Source organism: Pteronotus mesoamericanus, unplaced genomic scaffold (genome assembly GCF_021234165.1).
Source record: "Pteronotus mesoamericanus isolate MK-2021 breed Mesoamerican mustached bat unplaced genomic scaffold, CSHL_Meso_final scaffold_232, whole genome shotgun sequence".
Taxonomy (NCBI): domain Eukaryota; kingdom Metazoa; phylum Chordata; class Mammalia; order Chiroptera; family Mormoopidae; genus Pteronotus; species Pteronotus mesoamericanus.
This window is the reverse complement of record NW_026555311.1, coordinates 1,409,659-1,429,462: the sequence shown is the minus strand read 5'-3', so window position 1 is coordinate 1,429,462 and position 19,804 is coordinate 1,409,659. Positions and strand designations below refer to the sequence as shown.

Below are 19,804 nucleotides of genomic sequence, written 5' to 3'. Positions count from 1 at the left end.
CACTCCTCCAGGGAAGCTGGGAAGCAAGAGATTTTGCCTTGATATACCACTTGGATGAGTTATCAGAGTGGACTGCCCTGGGAAGGGGGCATGTCTTGGGGGAGCTTACTTTCTTCTTGGAGAAGAGTTCCAAGCTGCCTTATCATCATCTCTAGAGGCTGAGTGTTTGTGGCTGGAGGGGAAATCTGTAGGTAGACCAGATACCCTACTACAAGTGACAGAATTTAGAACTAAACTACATAGTTTTAACAGGCCTTGGGCAGAGACTTAACTTGAAGATCACCAGTCAATAATTTCTGAGGTCCAAGCTGAAAACATCATGCTCTGATCAGCAGCTCAATTTGAAAACCAGAATCTATTAAAATGGTACCTATTCGAATGAAGACTAAGGAAGCCAAAAGTTATTATAGGGTTGAAAAAGATTGAAAAGTTCTGGAATATATGTTATCAACATGTTTTTAATCATATGATTTTGAGATATTGATGTTTTGATCCAAAAATATAGTAGCAAATACTTTGACTTTAGAATGAATGGAAAACACCACTATAGTGATATACGTTGCATCCAAATAGGAATGTCCAGAAAAAAATTGTGGTTGTATCTGATCATAAATCCCTAATTAATAAATGCATTGCCTTCCTTGAGAAATTGTCCTACCAGATTCTTGCAGAGTATGAGCTACTGGGAAGGAATAAATTTGACATGATATAGAGTTATCACTTTTAGAGGATCATGGTATTTTAATTACTTCCTATTATATAGTTTGGTTAAGTTGTCACAAATGTGATTCTTACCAAGTATTTAAGTAGTTTTCCATGTGTGAAGGCATAAGAGTTCGGAGTGCTCAGATAATTTGTAAAAAGAAAACAGTCAAAACATCAACTCTTTCACCCTAAACAGTTTGTTAGAAAAGGTATGTAGGAGTTAATTTAGAAAAGGCCTATAGAAGATGTCTACAAAATCTTAAAAACATAATTTTATTTGAAAATTGAAATGCATATATTGTGTTATGAGAATTCATCTCTGTGTTATGGTGGTTTAAATCAAGGACAGCTGTATTTTCTCATTCTGCCTTGATTTCTTTTCACCAAGCTAGGTTTTAGATGGCAGATCTGTGTTTGAGTGTGGGGCTATATTCAACATCATGGGCTCTGTTATAGGATGAATTGCCTTAAGGGCTGAACTGAGTCATCTAAAATTCATATGTAAAGTCATAACCCCCAGGAACTCAGAATGGAACTGTAGTTGGAGATAGGGCCTTTACAGAGATGATTAAGTTAAAATGAGATCATTGGTGTGGGCCCTTATCCAATAGGACTAGTGTCCTTATAAGAAGAAGAGGTTAGGACACACACACAGAGAAAAGGCCACAGGAAGACACAGGGAAAATGCATCTGCAAGCCAAGGAGAGAGACCTCCCTCAGGAGAAACCAAACCTGCTGACACCTTTATCTCTGACTTCCAGGCTGCAGAGCTTTGAGAACAAAAATTTCTGTTTTTTAACTGCCCAGTTTGTGGTACTTTGTTTTGGAAGCCCAATAAAACTAATATAAATTATGTCCCCCCATATGTTGGAAGTCCTAATGTCCAAAAACTTAGAACGTGATCTTATTAGAAATAGGGTCTTCACAGGGGTAAAGTAAGTTAGAATGAAGTCATTAGGTTAGCACTAAATCCATTGTGACCAGTGTCCTTATAAAAGGGAAAATTTGTACAATGAGAGAGAGAGGCATGCTCAGGGGGAAGACTATGTGAAGATGCAGGGAGACACAAAGAGATTCATAGTCCACCTGAGGACAGAAGCAGATATCAGAGTGATGCAGCCACAAGTCCAGGAACACCAGGAGCCACCAGAAGCTGAAAGAAGCAAAAGAAGCAAGCTAGATTTCTCCCCTGGAGCCCTCAGAGGCTTCTGTTTCTTCTTTTATCAGCTTAACCCATGATTTCTTTTAACTTGCCCTTGAGATTGTTAGTGAATATCTATTTTACCAGTGATACACTGTGTGTAGGGGCAGATAAATAAGGGCGCAAAAATGAGACTAACTTTTACCTGACTGGCCATAGATGGTTCTAAGGAACACTGTATCTCAAGCAGCTTTTATTTTATTTATCTATTTTTGTTGTTGTTCAAGTACAGTTGTCTCCATTCCACCTCCCCCACCATTCTCCCCGCCCTACTCATCCTTGCCTCCCACCCTCATTTCTACTCTATTTGGTTTTGTCCATGTGTTCTTTATACATGTTCCCTGATGACCCTTCCCCTATTTTTCGGGGAGAGATATCCCTCTCCCCACACCCCTCTGGTTACTGTCAGTTTGTTCTTTATTTTAATGTCTCTGGTTATATCTTGCTTGCTTGTTTGTTTTGTTGATTAGGTTCCATTTACAGGTGAGATCATATGGTATTTATCTTTCACTGCCTGGCTTATTTCACTTAGCACAATGCTCTCCAGTACCATCCATGCTGTCACAAAGGGTAGGAGCTCAAGCAGCTTTCATTTCTCCTTGGATCCTACTTCCTTCTTCTTTATCATTTAGAATGGTAGGTGCTGAGGTACAGGGCATATTTTATTGTTGTGTTGTATTCCTTATTTCCAACACAAGACCTTGTATGATCTTGGTTTCCCCTAATCATTGAAAAGTCAGCACTGATTTTCAAGGAGTACACATGCAGAAACTCCTTCCTGAATATTAATGTCTACAGCTTAACTTGTAAGTCTTATTTCAATTTAATATATCTATGTAACTACTGATAAATTACTGACTATTGAATGCTCAGCTATTAAGTGTGTGATACATATTGAAATGCTCTGTAAACTTTAAAGTGCTCTACAATAATTAGCTGCTAATTCTGCTGCAGTCTTTCTTATAGTTGGAATACGTGGTCTTGATGAGAGCTAAGCCATTCCATTATTGCATGTGGAGCTATCCAAGTGAAGATAAATTGGTGAAAAAATAAGTTGGGAAATTATGACATCTGGATAAAATTACTTTTTCTCCAGTCAGGCACATTCTCTTGGTGTATTCTGGTTTTCTTCCTATATCATAACCCTGACATAGTTTTCACTAAAAGTGCATATACAGCCATTGACACATTGGGAAAAAAATAACAGAGTCAAAATACCACCAGGACCTTCCAGTACTGTGTGTCTCTCTGATATTGACCCAGTGAATTCCCGAACTATACCTTTCTTGTCATATCATCTATTCAGATGCCTGACTCTGGACATCTTAGTAACAATTTTCATCCTACTGCAGCTTTGTCCCAAAATAAGAACATAAAATGAAGACCAACACAGAAACAATTGTGAGCAGAAGTTTTTTGTTTGTTTTTTTTAAATCATATGATAACTTCCTTTGGGTTATTTGTTATTAATTGACCAGGTAAGTCCATACTGATAAGTCATGGGAGACATCTTAGGAAATACACTGGGTATATTAATAACTTAAGGAACTTAAAAGCAACTGAAGTGTCTTTCTTTCCAATCATGGCTTTGGTTTTCTGACAGAAGCTTTATTTGCAGGTTTATAAGTGCAATGAGTTGGCTTTAATTAATAGAAGAAATTTTAATGTAATTAATAAGTCAAATTCTTACTGGCACTCTCAGGTGATTATACACTTTGATTGGTAAAGATGCAATTTGCATGTTATTAAAATAATCAGAAGGACTTTGGCATTAAAAGTAAGGTAACATTTAATTTTAGCTCACTTAAATCATTTTGTTACCCAAAGCAAAATGAGTGCAGACAATCATTATTCATTAACAAGCTGAGGCATGTGCAAGCTGTGAATTTTTCCCTTGGACTTTAGAGGGGGAACCAGATACAGTAACTGCCTTTTCTTGCTTTTTTTCTTCTTTTTAAAATCTGAGTAGCCCTCCCCTGAATGTGCAGTATCAGAATGGAGAGGGCTTAGCACGCCCAGCAAATATGGTCAGGCCCAGCCTGCAGTTGATGAGGAAATGAGGCTTGTAGTTACCACCACCTGAGGGTCTTCAATCAGGGACTTTTTCTTTGCTGAGTTGCTGAGGTGACTCTTCCCCTCACCTAGTGGACAGCATTGCCAGGAGACTACCCCCAGGTACCATACCACCTCCCTCCCTTGGTCTCCAGCTGTCCTGAAGAGGACAAGACTTGGTTTATCACTGTCCTTGAGGACAAAGAAGTCCATACAATTTTTTTAAATTTCTCTGAATAAGAGCTCCCTCACTGAGAGGGTAGTTTGCTTACCATGGTGCCTTGATTTACTGCTCTCCCTCTTCACCGCCCATGCTTCCTATGCCTCTCAAATAAACTACTTACTTGTGTACCACAATTCATGTCCGGGGTCTGTTTCAGGGCAAACCTGAGGTTAGAGGGGACACATCAGGAGACACATGTGTTGGCATGATTTGATGATGTGGATCTAAAGCTAGGGTGTTCTATGTTGAAAGGAGAGAAGTAAGGGCCTGGACCTTAGCTCAGGCCAGTTGTCAAGCCAGAGGAGAGAAGACAGCCTTATCCAAGAGGGCTACCCAAGACATTGACCTGAAGTTCACATTCACAGAAGCTCTGGAACTGAGAAGGATGGGATGATGCCCATGTCCAAGGGCTTTGTGCCATGGTGATGGAAGGCAGACCGGTCAGCCAAACAACAAGTTAGTATTAGTGTAAGTTAATTGGTTGGCCCTGATGGTCCCATTACTGGTCAGGGTGAGAGCTCCAGATGTTGGGGGAGGATCTTTCCCTAGCACTCAGCACTAGGATACCCCCTGCAGTCCTGCAGTGGGACACTTTTGTTCTAGGTATATAGATTCCTTATCAGTCCCCAATAGAAGCTTCTGTAGTCAAAGAGGAGCAGGTTACACTGAGCCCGGAGACTTTGTCTCGAGCCCTGTTGGAAATGCAGTCTTCCTTTAAGCCATGAGGTCCCTCTTGACTTCATATCACTTACAAATAAACATTATTTCTCTTTTTTTATTTATAATATTATACCTATTTATTTCCTCATGGTATTATCTAGAGGCAGTATAGTGTTCACAGACTCAGTTTGAGCACTTCATGTTTGTGCTGCTTAATTGTTATTTGGTGATGATCTATCACAGACAAAGTGTTTCCTTCCTTATCCATTTTACAAAGAGCCAGCAAATCCTTTACTAAGGTTCTCACCTGTCTTTCCTCATAAGCTTCTATTCAGATTAGGCATTTGAGATTGTCCTTATCTGCTGGGATTGGATTATGTTTTTAACCACTCTACAGTTAGAAAATCATCTATTGTCTTTAAATCACACCACACGTGCAATGTACTCTTGATGTATTTCACAAAATACTGGAATGGTCAAAATAAAAGAAAATAGAATTTAATGTTTTTTTTAAATGCATATTCTACTTTGAAGTTGCGTTTTTACTAAAATATAATATTTGTTGTTTCATCACTTATGTATAGCGTAGTGTCATGTGTAATTTTTACAATGCATGAACAATAATTACTAAGGCAAATATTTTTCAAAATAAATTTTTAGTATTTACCAATTCATTTATTTAGCATATAAAATATAACTTTTTAATTTAGCAGAAATATGACCTTCAACATGGATAGAACTCTAATATTCTTAAGACTTTAAGTAGATTAAAATATTCCCATGATTTATAGTATGTGGTTATCAGATGAAGACAATCTCTCCTTTTTTGTATGATTGAAGTAGTCCCGAGAACTCTTTAAGCTGATTCTGTTACAAAGTTCTGTGGACAATGAAGATGATTTTAGCCAATTCATCCACAGAGTAATACCTTTTTAGAACATATTTTTAGAATTGTAATATAATTTTCAAAAACCAATGCACAGCGTGAAATGGCAGCCTGCAAGTTTTTCAGAGCCACTTGCTATATGAACTGAAACTTGCTTAAAGTGCAAGCATATTTTAATATGCCAGCCTAATCTTGATTATTTAAAGCTGTGTAAAATAACAAAATTGAAGTTCATAGCTCACCAAATAAAGGATTTTAGGAAGGAATCACACATAAAGGTGTGAAACCATGTTTGTGTTTGTTTAACAACATGGCCTCTGGTTTACAATGTCCTTCTGGTTTTTAATTTTATTAACACCCTCAATTTAAACTCGGAAGAGCAATATGTGATGATCTTGGCAACTTTTAACATTTGTTTAGTTGGATTCACACCTCATCAGACCACAGGGTTTGGCTCAGGCGCTCTGCCCACTGTTCTCCTGGACATCCCTCCCCTGCCCACCATCCACAGAGTGACTACCTACTGCACAGAGTGACAGCAAAGTGCCCATTGCACACTGCTATTCAACAGTCTGGTAATTTTTTTTTAAGAAAAGAAATAGAATTAACTGCAAAACACAGTCAGATTGCCTGTGGGTTTTAGAATCCATTCAGATACGCTGAGTAAAGGGGACCTGCCCACATGAAGAAGGGGCTTTCCTATAAACAGACTCACTCTAAACTCATGCATTGATACCAGACCACACATCCTATGCAGCAAAGTGGCTTGGCCAACCAGAACAGGAACATTTTCTGCAGGCTGAGCACTAGCCTTGCTTCTCATCACATTCCCCAGAAAAATCTCACCTCCAGGCTCATAAACTTATTCTAACATGCAGTCAGTCATACCTCATACCTAAGTGATTTTCATTCTAATCCACCAGTTTTTTGTTTGGGTGTGTATTATCATGTGCTGTTCTATATACGTGAAAATGACATAACAAATTCTACTTTAGCCTATGAATATACCACCCTGAATGCACCTGATCTCACAAAATTTTACTTTAAATAAGAGTTCAGGAAATCTTTCTCAAGTTACTTCCATCCAGGAACCAGCCAGCTCTCACCATGTATCCCACTAGGAGCAGTTTCCACAACAGCAGGCATCTCTGCATCTTTTATTCCCCAGCACCAAGAAGAACACCTGGCACTTTGTAGACACTCAGGATATCATTGTGAATAAACAAATGAGTGTTCTCCCTGAGGCCTGTTGCATTCCATACTGTTTTGTATGGCAGGGCTTTGTAATTATTTACATATATGGCTCTCTACCAGGATAGAGAGTTCCCTGAGGAAAGAAAGTCATTTCATTCATCTTTATATCATCAGTCCCTATCAATGAGCCTGACATTCTTTTCAAAGGATGGATCAGTTAGGATCAGTTAATGAGAATTGAATTCAAGCCAGTTTTGGTGCAAAGTTTATTTGTGGATTCAGCCATTGCTCATGGATTATTGAAAGTGGTTGTACATCTGTTGTGTGGATGGAATTAGATTAGTAGAAAAATAAAAAAAAATTAAAAGCTATGTTTAGCTGTTAAGAATTAAGTTATTCCCTACATGAAGTGTTTGCTATACTTCTCTAACATTCTCTGCTGACGGGAGTTAGCCAGCCAGTCTTAAACTGCTACAATAGTCCAGGATATGGTGATCACAGACAGTGGGAACTGGTTTTTCTCAGGCTGATGATAGATTTTCCTCTCCAGCATGGTCAAACAAATCATTTCTTGGAATTTTACTCAATGTAGGATCAGAAGATTAGCAGTGTAATTGTTTAAAAAAAAAGAGCATATTAATTAGAAGGAAAGCCACAGCCACAGCACAACAAAAAAAATACTCTGGCTAATACCTAAAACCTGATTTTGTTAATTTAACTGGTTGGCATTAGGATGGTTACTTATGTCCCTTATGACCTGGAAAAGATTTGGGCCCTGATGGAAGCAGAGCTCACTACATATCAGGCAGAAGAAAAAGGCTGAGACAGAGAATGAAATGAATCCTGAAATGCAAAGAGTTTACAGCAAAATTGAGTTGCTTTGTATGCAAGGAGTTTTTCACTAATTACAGCAAACTGATGAACCGAGCACATTTGTGGGAAACAAACACAGTGGACAAAAATATAATTAAATAATTCAGTAATTCTTTCTCAAGTACCTACTATGAATGATGCTCCGTAAATTGTCAATTGTAGTATAACTCATGGTCAATGTACATTCTAAACTTCTGTGTGTGAATTTGAGAACCGTTTGATCTGATGAGGTAGGAAGGGATGGCAGAGAGCCGTCTCCAAGTCTCCAAACTATAGATTGTATAATTAGAGTGAAGCTTTTCTCTAGGCAGAAAAGTAATTGTTGGCAGGTGCACATATCACAGCCAATGCCAAAAGCATAATGTTGAAGAATTGTAATCCTTGTTATCACAACTTCCCTCAGTAATCTAACTGCCAAGCTTTGCTGAGTGATTATGCAAAAATAGATGATAATATGAAATTGTGTTGGATTGAGCCTCTGAATAATTGCAATGTCATATTAAACCATTAAAAATACTGAGCTATTATTTGTACATCTTCTTGGATACGAACAAGATAAGCCCAGTGCAGAACCTGAACTGAGGTAGGCTGTTACCAACATGCACTGAGTCACGACTAAGTGCTGTCATTGGGGTGGTGACTTGGTGTCCATGGACAGGCACACATTACAGAAGGACCACTAACCAGGGCATAAACATCTCTAAAACTTCATAGCAAAGATTACTCTAAAACATGAAAAATATATTTAGACATATAAGTTAAGTAAAACTGAAGATTATGGCTATATTAAAAAAGTACTTTTAGAGGGAGAATCAAGATGGCAGAGGAGTGAGTGGAAGTCATAGTGACCTCCTCCCAGGACAAACCTGGGATTACAACTAAAATGGGGAGAAATCACCTGGAACAAACAACTGAACAATAGCGAGAAAGGAGCCTTGTAACCTCGGAGACAGAAGAATCGGCTTTAGCACAATCCAACTGGTAAGGAGTGTGGTAGAGACTCGAGAAGGCAGGCGGGGCGCCCACGGGCAGCAGCACCAGAAGGATATTGAAATGGCCAATAGGATCCCCCTGAGAAGAGTCTAAACCATAAGCAGGGATATTCAGCCTATTGCACCAGAGCCCAAAAAGTACACAGAAAACAGCCAGCTGCGAAAAGTGGCAGGGTTGCTCTCTGCCAGAGACAGGTGGCTGGAGACACAAAGAACTGTTTAAAGGATCAATGCATAAATTTTTATTTGCAGCCACTTACACTGGTCTCTGGCAAAAGCAGGGGCAGAGTGGGCTACAGACACCTGAATAGAGACTGGGGAAGGAGGCTTTGGAGAGAGAACTGAGAGAGTAGCTGGCGGGATCTTGGTGATGACTCATCCCCCATGCGGCAGCAGCCATCTGGCTCACGCAGAGACCACTCCACTTGAGGGGCAGCAGCATCAGAGGACCCAATAACTCCACCTCCAGGTAGGATTCCACACCACTGGGTGCTGTCTAAGTTGCCTGCTGAGTGTAGAGTGGCAGCCACAGATAGTAGATCCCTGGCTAAAGGGGGCATAGAGAGATCTGGAGACACTTCAGGAGACACTGGGGATGCTTTGGGGAGAAAATGGAGAGAGTAGCCAGCAAGATCCCAGTGCTGACTCCTCCCCCATATGGCAGCAGTGTGAGGGGACCAAATAATCCTGCCCCCCGGAGAAACTCCGTCCCGCCCTGAGCTGTCTCAGGTGGTCTGCAGAGTGCAGAGTAACTAGATTAACAGCAAAGGGGACAGCCACAGACAGTAGATTCTAGGAAGTCTCTAAGAAACTGCCTAAGGTCAGACAGGGATGACATCTGGCATTATCAGAGGCAGATCCAGAAAATAAAAACAGCAGTCTCCTACCACAGGAGCTCACACCACAAAGTCAGGAAATCAAGACAGATCAATTTAAGAAGCAGAAACAAAAAAGAAGAGTCTCATAAATAATGGGAAGACAAAGAAATACTCCCTACTTGAAAGGAAAGAAGGAATTCTCAGAAAGAGAACTAAATGAAATAGAGGCAAGTAAACTATCACATACTGAGTTCAGAACAATGGTTCTAAGGAAGCTCAAAGAGCTCAGTGAGCTCAGAGAGAATTACAAAAAACTACAGGGAAACTACAAAGAACTTACTGTAAACTATACCAGCATGAAAAAGGACATAGAAGCTATCAATAAGAGACAAGAGGAAATGAAGAATACAATTTCTGAATTGAAGAACACAGTAGGAGGAATCAAAAGCAGGCCAGATGAAGCCGAGGATCGAATCAGCGAGCTGGAGGTTAAGGTACAAAAAAGCTCCCAGAAAGAGCAAGAAAATGAAAAAAGACTCAACAAGAATGAAGAGGCATTTAGGGAAATGCAGGACAACCTGAAATGTAATAATATCTGTATAAAAGGGTTACCAGAAGGAGAAGAGGGTGAGGAAGGAATAGAGAACTTGTTTGAAAAAGTAATGATGGAGAATTTCCCAAATTGGAAGAGAGAAAAAGTGACACAAGTCCAGGAAACACAGAGGGTCCCATTCAAGAGGAACCCAATGAGGCCCACTCCAAGACACATCATCATTAAAATGGCAAATATCAAAGACAAACAGAGAATCTTAAAGGAAGCAAGGGAGAAAGAGGCAGTAACATATAAGGGAGCCCTGATACGGCTAGCAGCTGACTTCTCAACAGAAACACTGCAAGCCAAAAGGGAGTGGCAAAATATTCCAAGTAATGAAAAGCAAAGGCCTGCAAATAAGGCTGCTCTACCCAACAAGGCTCTCAATTAAAATGGAAGGTGAAATAAGGAGTTTCCCAGACAAAAGAAGGCTAAAAGTATACACTTCCACCAATCTAGCACTGCAAAGTATGCTAAAGGGACTGTTTTAAGAAGATGAAGAAAAAGAGTCTATGAATATCCAGTTCCTCTCACAGTTGCCGATACTTGATATTACCAATATTTTTTAATATGTATTAATCTGATCGTGACAATGATGTGTTATTTTAATTCTCCCTTTATTATTTGTTGAAACTAAACCTGCTTTTGTATATTTCTTGCCTATTTCTATTATTTTTGAAAAGCTTTAAATGACTTTTTGGTATTCTTATCCATTTTTTTTATTAAATGTTCATAGAATTTTTTCCCTAAAAACACCCCTATTAACCCTTTTTTAGATGTGTTGCAAATACTTTCCTATTCTATTTCTTGTCCTTTAACTTTTTTATATGTATATTACTGTATGGTCTTAAATGTTTAATATAGTCATATTGTCAATATTTTATTTTATAGCTTCTAGGTTTGAATATTTTACTTCAGGGTAAGAAAGATATTAGTTTGTATTTTCTCCTAAAACTCCTTAGATTCTACATATTGATTTTTAACTCACCTGAATATTTCCTGTATAATGTGTGAAATAGGACTCTATATTTGTTTTATTTCAAATAATAGTGGTCCATGCACCTTATTTGTTGAACAAGCCTTATTCTACCCATTGATTTGAAATATCAACTTAATCATATATTACATTGTTAGACAGATATATACATTTGTCTCTAGAATGCTCATTATATTTCACTGATCTACTTGATTATTTCTGTGCTGGTGTCATGGTGATTTAATTCCTGAGACTTTATAATGGTTTTAAATTTTTAAATATTTTATAATTAACTTTGACATTTAAAAAAATAAATAAAATCTGCATTTAAGAAGAAAGAAAGAAAGAAAAAAATAATTAAAGAAAGAAGGAAAGAAAGAGATGGATTTCCTACCTTTTGCAACAACATGGATGGAACTGGAGAATATTAAGCTAAGTGAAATAAGCCAGTTGATGAAAGACAAATACCATATGATCTCATCTATAAGTGGAATCTATTCAACAAAATAAACTAAAGAACAAAATAAACCACAGGCATGGAAACATAGAGCAGACTGAAAGTGACCAGAGGGGATGGGGAAAGAGGACAATGGTGGAAAGAAGGGACTAGACAAAGAACATGTATGAATGACCCACAGACATGGACAACAGAGTGGGAATTGACTGTAGTGGGGGGCAGGGTTTGGGGGTGGGATGGGTGGAGGTAGGTAAAGGGAGAAAAATTGAGATAACTGTAATAGAATAAACATGATTTATAAATTTAAAAGACAGGAAATAAAGTAATGCAATTTGGTCCTCTAAAAAATAATAAAAAAATAAAAAGTACTTTTAAGCAAATTGCATGTTATAGACCTTTGCATGGACCGCCCCCCCCCAAATTCATTTTCCGAGAGTCTGAAGAGGCCCATATAAAAATCACTTCATTTGATCACAATATTTATTAGAAATTACAAAAATGTAAGTAGTTACAGAAATTACAGAAATGCTGTACATATAGAAATGTTTTGTTGTGAACTGTTAAGAAAGTCTAGTGCATTTGTCTTTGTCTTTCTTTTTTATATTTTACTCCTGAAACCTCTCCAACTCAGTGTGTGTGTGTCTTTGTGTCTCTGACAAAGCAGAATATATATAAATGAACTGGACTGCTAAACATTTCTGCACAGCCTTCAGGGCTGGAGGAAAGCTATATCAGTTATCTTGAAATCTTAAGTTGACCTCTGAGCTCTCGGTTTTATGAGTTGGACTATTTGAGATCGCTCATGTAAGCGGAATCATGTGGTACTTGTACTTCTGTGTCTGGTTTATTTCACTCCAGGTTTATCCATATTGTCACATGTGGAAGAATTTCCTTTTTTAAGGCTGAATAATAAATAGCCTATTGTATATATTTACTACATTTCCTTTATCAATTCATCTCTCCATCAATTCAGGTTGTTTCCATTTCTTGGCTGTTGTGAATAATGCTGCACTGATCATGGGTGAGAATATGTATTTTTAAGATCCTTATTTTAATTCTTTAGGATAAATACCTAGAATTGGGATTGCTGGGTACTCTGATAGTTTATTTTTAATAATTTGAGGAGTCTCCATACCACTGCCATAGAGGCTGTACCATTTTACATTCTTATCAACAGCATTAAGGGGTTCTTTACCTGTTACCTTTTGGTTTTTTCCATGCTTGGTTGTTGCATTTGTCTTTGTGTGGCAATAAGGCACAAACCTCCTGTTCTACCATCTTGCTGATGTCAGTCTCTTCCACATTCTCTCTCTCTCTGTCTCTCTCTGTCTCTATCTCTCTCTCTCCCTCTCTCTCTCTCTCTCTCTTTCTCTCTCTCTATCTCTCTCTCAGTGTAGAGTTGCCTGGTCTAGGTGCAGAAACAAAGGTCCACATGTTTGGAAACTTTCTCTAGTTATTTTCTTTCATCATCAGACCGAGGTATGTTCTACTACTACAAATCATGTCTTCCAGATTAACTGAAGTACAAGAAAATATATTTGTTTGCCAGCCTAAATATTATTCTGTGTTTTTGCAGCAAAAGCAAGAAAACCATATATCTAAATGTTTCAGAAACTGTTTCTTTTTAAACTGGCCCATCTTGAATAACATATGTGTGTATAATCTTTATTAAGTGAGAAGTAGGAGTAACACATTTTATGGTGCCTACACATATTGGTGTTTCCCAAATAGAAACAATTTATGTTGTTATGACATAGTTCTATTTGTTTGGTAAATAATCCTCCTTAGAAAATACATAATTAGCCCTTTGCATAGTTTAGACTAGAAGCCCAATAAATGTGCTTTGACTGAATGTGTAAGTGGTAGAAAATCAATGATTATTAGACAATTGTCTGGTACAAAAATTCACAGACACACATATGCCTACACAAACAATAATTTGGCTTAAAGAAAATTCCAATGTATGCAATTGGTAACAAGATTATCGAATGAGAAATAATAAAGACAAAAGCAGAAATAAATAAAAAATATAATCTAAAAAACAATATAAAAGATCATTGAACTCAAGAGATCGTTCTTTGAAATGATAAATAAAACTGACAAACCTTTAACCAGACTCATCAAGAAAGAATGAGAGAAGATCAAAATAAATAAAATCAGAAATGAAAGAGAATTAACAACTGACACCAAAAAAATTACAAAGGATAGTAAGAAAATATTACAGCTATTGAAGTTGAAGCAGTAATCAAAAAACACCCAACAAACAAAAGTTGTGGACTGGATTGACTTCACAGTAAATTTTATCAAACTATCAAAAAACAAATGAACACCTAGCTTTCTAAAACTATTTCAAAAAAATCAAGAGGATGGAAGCCTCCCAAACTCATTTTATGAGGCCAGCATTATCCTAATCTCAAAGTCAGATAAAGCACTACAAAAAAAGAAAAGCCAAGATCCCTGATGAACATAGATGTTAAAATTCTCAACAAAATATTAGCAAACCAGGTCAAGCAATACATTAAAAAGATCATATACCATGATCAAGCAGGATTTACTCTTGGGTTGTAATGGTGGTACATCTGTAAACCTATAAACATAATTACCATATAAACAAAATGAAGGATTAAAAACCACGTGATCATATCAACATGTGGAGAAAAAGCATTTTATGATATCCAGTACCCATTTATGATAAAAACTCTCAGCAAAGTGGAAATAGAGGGAACATACCTCAATGTAATAAAGGCCATATATGACAAACCAACAGCCAACATCATACTTAATGGGCAAAAACTACAAGTGTTTCCCTTAAGATTGATAACAAGGCATGGATGCCTGCTTTCATTACTCTTATTCAACTTATTACTGGAAGTGCTAGCCACAGCAATCAGACAAGAAAAAGAAATAAAAGGCATTCAAATTGGAAAGAAAAAAGTAAAAGTGTCATTATTTGCAGATGACATGACATTGTGTACAGATAACCCTAAGAATTCCACCAAAAAACTACTAAAACTGGTCAATGAATTAAGTAAAGTCACAGGATACAAAATAAATATTCAGAAATCAGTTGTACTTATATACACCAATAATGAACTACCAGAAAAGGAAACTAAGAAAACAATTCCATTTACAACTACATTAAAAAACACCTGAAATAAATTTAACCAAGGATGTAAAAGACCTGTACTCTGAAAAATATAAGACACTGAGGAAAGAAATTGAAGGAGGTACAAACCAGTGGAAGCATATACTATGTTTATGGGTAGGAAGAATTAACATTATTAAAATGTCCCATACTACCCAAAACAATCTATAGGTTCAATGCAATTCCTATCAAGATACCAATAGCATATTTCACAGAACTAAAGCAAGCATTCCAAAGACTTATATGGCGCCAAAAAAGACCCCAAATAGCCACAGGAATAGTCACAGGAATCTTGAGAAAAAAGAAAAAAGTTGGAGGCATCATGCTACATGATATCAAACATATATATAAATAATCAATGGAACAGAATAGAGAGCCCAGAAATAAACCAAATCTTTTATGGTCAATTAATACTTGACAAGGAAGGTATGAACTTACAATATGGTAATGGTAGTATACTCAATAAATGGTGTTGTGAAAATTGGACAGATAACTGCAAAAAGGTGAAACTAGACCACCTTCTTACACCATACATAAGTAAAAACTCAAAATGGATTTAATACTTAAATGTTAGACTCAGAAGATAAAACTCCTAGAAGAAAACATAGGCAGTAAAATTTGGACATTTTCCATAGCAATATCTTTTGTTATATATTGCCTTGGGCAAGGGAACCAAAAGAAATATAAACATATGGGACTACATCATATTAAAAAGTTTTTGCACAGCAAAGAAAACCATCAATAACATTAAAAGACAACCCACTGAATGGGAGGATATATTTGACAATGATACATGTGATAAGAACATACAGAAGTCAACACCAAAAAACCAAACAATACAATTAAAAATGTGCAGATGACCTGAGTAGACATTTCTCCAAAGAGGACATACAGATGGTCAGTGGGCATGTGAAAAGATGCTCAATGTCACTAATAATCATAGAAATGAAAATGAACACTACAATGAAATATCACCTCACACCTGTCAGAATGGCTATTATCAATGCATCAACAAACTACATATATTGGTGAGGATGCAGGAAAAGGGGACCCTTGTGCAATGTTGGTGGGAATGAAGATTGGTGCAGCCACTATGGAAATTCTGTGGAGAACTGCCTTATGACCCAGCAATTACACTTCTGGGAATATATTGGAACAAACTCAAAACTTTTAATATGCAAGAATATATGTACCCCTATATTTATTGCAGTGTTATTTACAATAGCTAAGATTTGGAAGCAGCCCAAGTTTCCAGTAGTAGATGAGTGGACAAAAAAGTTTTGGTACATTTACACAATGGAATAAAACTTGGCTATAAAAAAAGGAAGAAATCTTACCTTTTGAGACAGCATGAATACAGCTGGAGAACATTATGCCAAGTGAAATAAGCCAGTCAGAGAAAGACAAGTCCATATGATTTCACTTGTATGTCAAATCTAATGAACAAAATAACAAAACAAATAGAAACAGACTCATAAATATAGAACAGACTGACAGCACTCACAGGGAAGAAGGTTGGGGTACTGTATGAAAAAGGTGAAGGGATTAAGCAAACAAACAAACAAACAAAACAAAAGCAAACTCACATACAAAGACAACAGTATGGTGATTACCAGAGGGAAAGCGGGGTGGGAAAGGTAGAAGATGGTAAAGGAGGGATAAACGATAGTGGAAGGAGACTTGGCTTGGGTCATTTAGCACACAGGACAATTATAAATTGTACAACTGAAACCTATAAAATTTTATTAACCAATGTCACCCCAATACATTCAATAAAAAAGTAAATAACAAAAAGTTATGTATTGAGAAATATGGCTTCATAAAATCAGATGTATAGAAATATAGTTTTAAAATTAGATCTCAATCCAGCGATTCCCCTGCTGGGACTATACCCTGAGAACACCAAAACGCCAATACAAAAGAACCTATGCACCCCAATGTTCATAGCAGCACAATTTACAATAGCCAAGTGTTGGAAGCAACCTAAATGCCCATCAGTAGATGATTGGATCAAAAAAATTATGGTACATATACACAATGGAATACTACGTAGCAGAAAGAAAAAAAGAAGTACTAAACTTCGCAACAGCATGGATGGAACTGGAGAGCATCATGCTAAGCGAAATAAGCCAGGGGGCGAAAGACAAATACCATATGATCTCACCTATAAGCGGAACCTAACCAACAATGCAAAGAAGCAAGGCAAATATGGCCAGCAACACTGAAAGGAAAAGAAATCAACAGAGACAAAAGGGAAGGGGGGGACAGGGAAAGGGAAGGGAAGGGGAAAGTCAAGGAACATATAGCAAGGACTCATGGACAAAACCAAAGGGGAAGAGCTGAGGGAGGGAAGGTGGGAGGGGGCAAGGGAAAGGGGGGGGGAAGGCAGAGACAAATGTATTTAAAAAGTAAATAAATTAATAAAAAAATAAAATAAAATAAAATTAGATCTCAAATTTTTTCCTTGAGAAGACTAAAAATTTATCTTTATCATTAGTTCCCTTAATTTCTTAATTAGTAATAACATACAGCAGCTCAAGTAGTTTGATGGGAAAAGCTTGGTTTCAGTTACTAAGGAGGGCATAGAGCTACTTGAGGATGAAGACGAGAAGAAGAAAATGAAAGAGAGCAAAAGGCCAGGTTTGAGAACCTCTACAAAATCATGAAAGAGATCTTGCATAAGAAGGTTGAGAGGGTGACAATCTCCAATAGGCTGGCATCTTTACCCTGCTGCATTATGATTAGCATCTATGGATGGACAGCTAACATGGAACATATGAAAGTCCAGGCACTTTGTGATAACTCGACAGTGGGCAATATGATGGCCAAAAAGTACCTGGAGATTAGCCCCAACCACCCTATTGGAGACACTCTGCGTCAGAAGGCAGAGGCAGACAAGAATGGCAATGCTGTCAATGACCTTGTGGTGTTGCTGTTTGAAACTGTGCTGTTCTCTTCTGATTTCTCACTTGAGGATCTCCAGACCCAGTCCAACTGCATCTACCACATTATTAAGCTAGGACTAGGCATTGACAAGGATGAAGTGACAGCAGAAGACCCTAGTGTTGCTGTTTCTGATGAGATTCTCCCATGAGAGTGACGAGGATGCCTCTTGCATGGAAGAAGTAGATTAGGAGTTTCTACCTGTAGACCTGTGTCCTCTGTGTAGTATCTTCATGGCTCCCCCCATAGCCCTAAGTGACCCTAACCCAGTTGGTTTCCTTTGTTGCTTTGTTGTGTTCTTTTTTTCCTCTCCTGTCTTTGTCCAAGGCAGGTTATGAGGACCTCAAGTCTACCCTTCTTGTATTTGACATTGGGTTTGGATGCTACTGTGTATTGTTTTTTACTATTTTATTCTGAAGTTAAAGTATAAAAAATAAAAAACACATTGTATGGTATAATAGTTGACTTGCACACAGACTTTTATCCCCTGACTGCCAAAAATCCCTTAAAGTATGAAAAATTTCATTATTTTTTTCCAAAAACTTTTAGTAACAAGGTAGTATCTGGGGTTAGGTTTTGTAGCCACGTCTGACCCGCAGGCCTCTTGTGCACTGGACTTCCAGCCCTCGGAGTGTAGGTGGGGTTCGGTGTGGCTGTGAGGGGTTCCTGCGGCCTTGCTGAAATGCCTGTACACCATTGGCCTTTGTGAGGACCAGAAAGCAAGACAGTGCCCCAGCCCTTGGAGGAGTCCAGGGCCAGCGGGTCAAAGGTAAGGATCTTGTTCCCAGCCTCGAGAATGCCACTTCAGGAGAGGCTGCTCACATGAAGTGTACACATGTTCAGCTTGGGCACCTCCTGGAGTGCCCAAGGGCATTTGCAGGGACTATAATGCACTTCATCATTTATAGTCCCTACAACCACAGTGGTTTTGCTCTCTGGCCAGGAAGCTTTTTCTTCCAGATCATTGGGAAAAGGAGAGAGGTGGCTGGTTGGTGCAACTCAAAATAGCCTCTTCAGCCTCACTTGGTTGAAGGTGGAGTTGGTTTGGCCAGAAACCTGTAGAGCTTGACCAACGGCCTTAGGTAGTGTCCTGGCTCTTGGGCTCCTTGCTCCAAACTTTTCTGTCTTTGTTGTGACAAATGCTAACTCCATGATGGTGCCTAGTGCGCCACCAGGTCGAGAAAACAAAAATTTCATTTTTAAAGGCATAAAATAACTGTATTGGTAAGAAAAAGTATGACATGAACAGCCTTAAAATCCATTTATTTTTTGTAATTTATTATTTATAAAATCCATTAATTTTATATATAGATATCTTTATATATCTTTAGATATGTGCAAATGCATTAAAAAGTGAGATAAGGAAACAGACCAATTAGTTAACAGTGTTTACTTGCAGAGGATTGAGGGTGGGAATGTGGGGTGAGGGATATTTTTCACATCTTCTCTGTGCTTTAACTGATTTTTTTCAAATGAGAATACATGAATACATGACTTTTATAATTTAGGAAAACAAGTATGCATGCTATTTAAAATGTTGCACCAGTATAGACACTGGCTTATGTTTAGGGCTGCTTCCATCATATAAAGAATGCATAATTACGATGCACATGGCTTCAAGAGAAAAAAAGGTAAATAGTAACTTAATGTCTATGAGTCTCTCTTGGTCATATCAAGCTCATTTATCCCATGACTGCTAGAAAGCATCCCTGTCCTCCTCCATGAGGGTGACTTAGTGGTCAGATGTTTATAACTTTGCGTGTGTTCATGTATTAATCTATTCAATGGTATTATGAGAGTCAAAGGTTAGGAAAATGCCTGATTATCACAAGTGCTGGGAAGTTTTTTAGGTATTTAAAATAGAACAATACAGGCTGTTGGATGGCTTACCACAGTGGCTTTGTAGAGCACTGAGCAGTGACCCAGCAGAGGGGGGCTGATGTCCACTTGGGCTCAGCCACAGTGTATGGTGGTACAGAGCCACCATTCTTGGTCCCCTCTTCTTTATCATGTTTAAAATATTTGGTTGAAGAGTAAAAGTTGTTCTTATTTAATATGTGCATGACATTATGTTAAAGGGAATAAAG

At 37.8% G+C, this 19,804-nt stretch overlaps 2 pseudogenes; one reads left to right on the top strand and one right to left on the bottom strand.

Annotated features, from left to right (window-relative positions):
• Nucleotides 1–17,908, top strand: part of LOC129085223 (putative heat shock protein HSP 90-beta-3) — a 67,038-nt pseudogene extending 49,130 nt beyond the window's left edge.
• Nucleotides 17,909–18,286: 378 nt separating this feature from the next.
• On the bottom strand, nt 18,287–18,960 carry LOC129085222 (ribosomal protein L18-like; annotated as a pseudogene).
• Nucleotides 18,961–19,804: the final 844 nt, after the last annotated feature.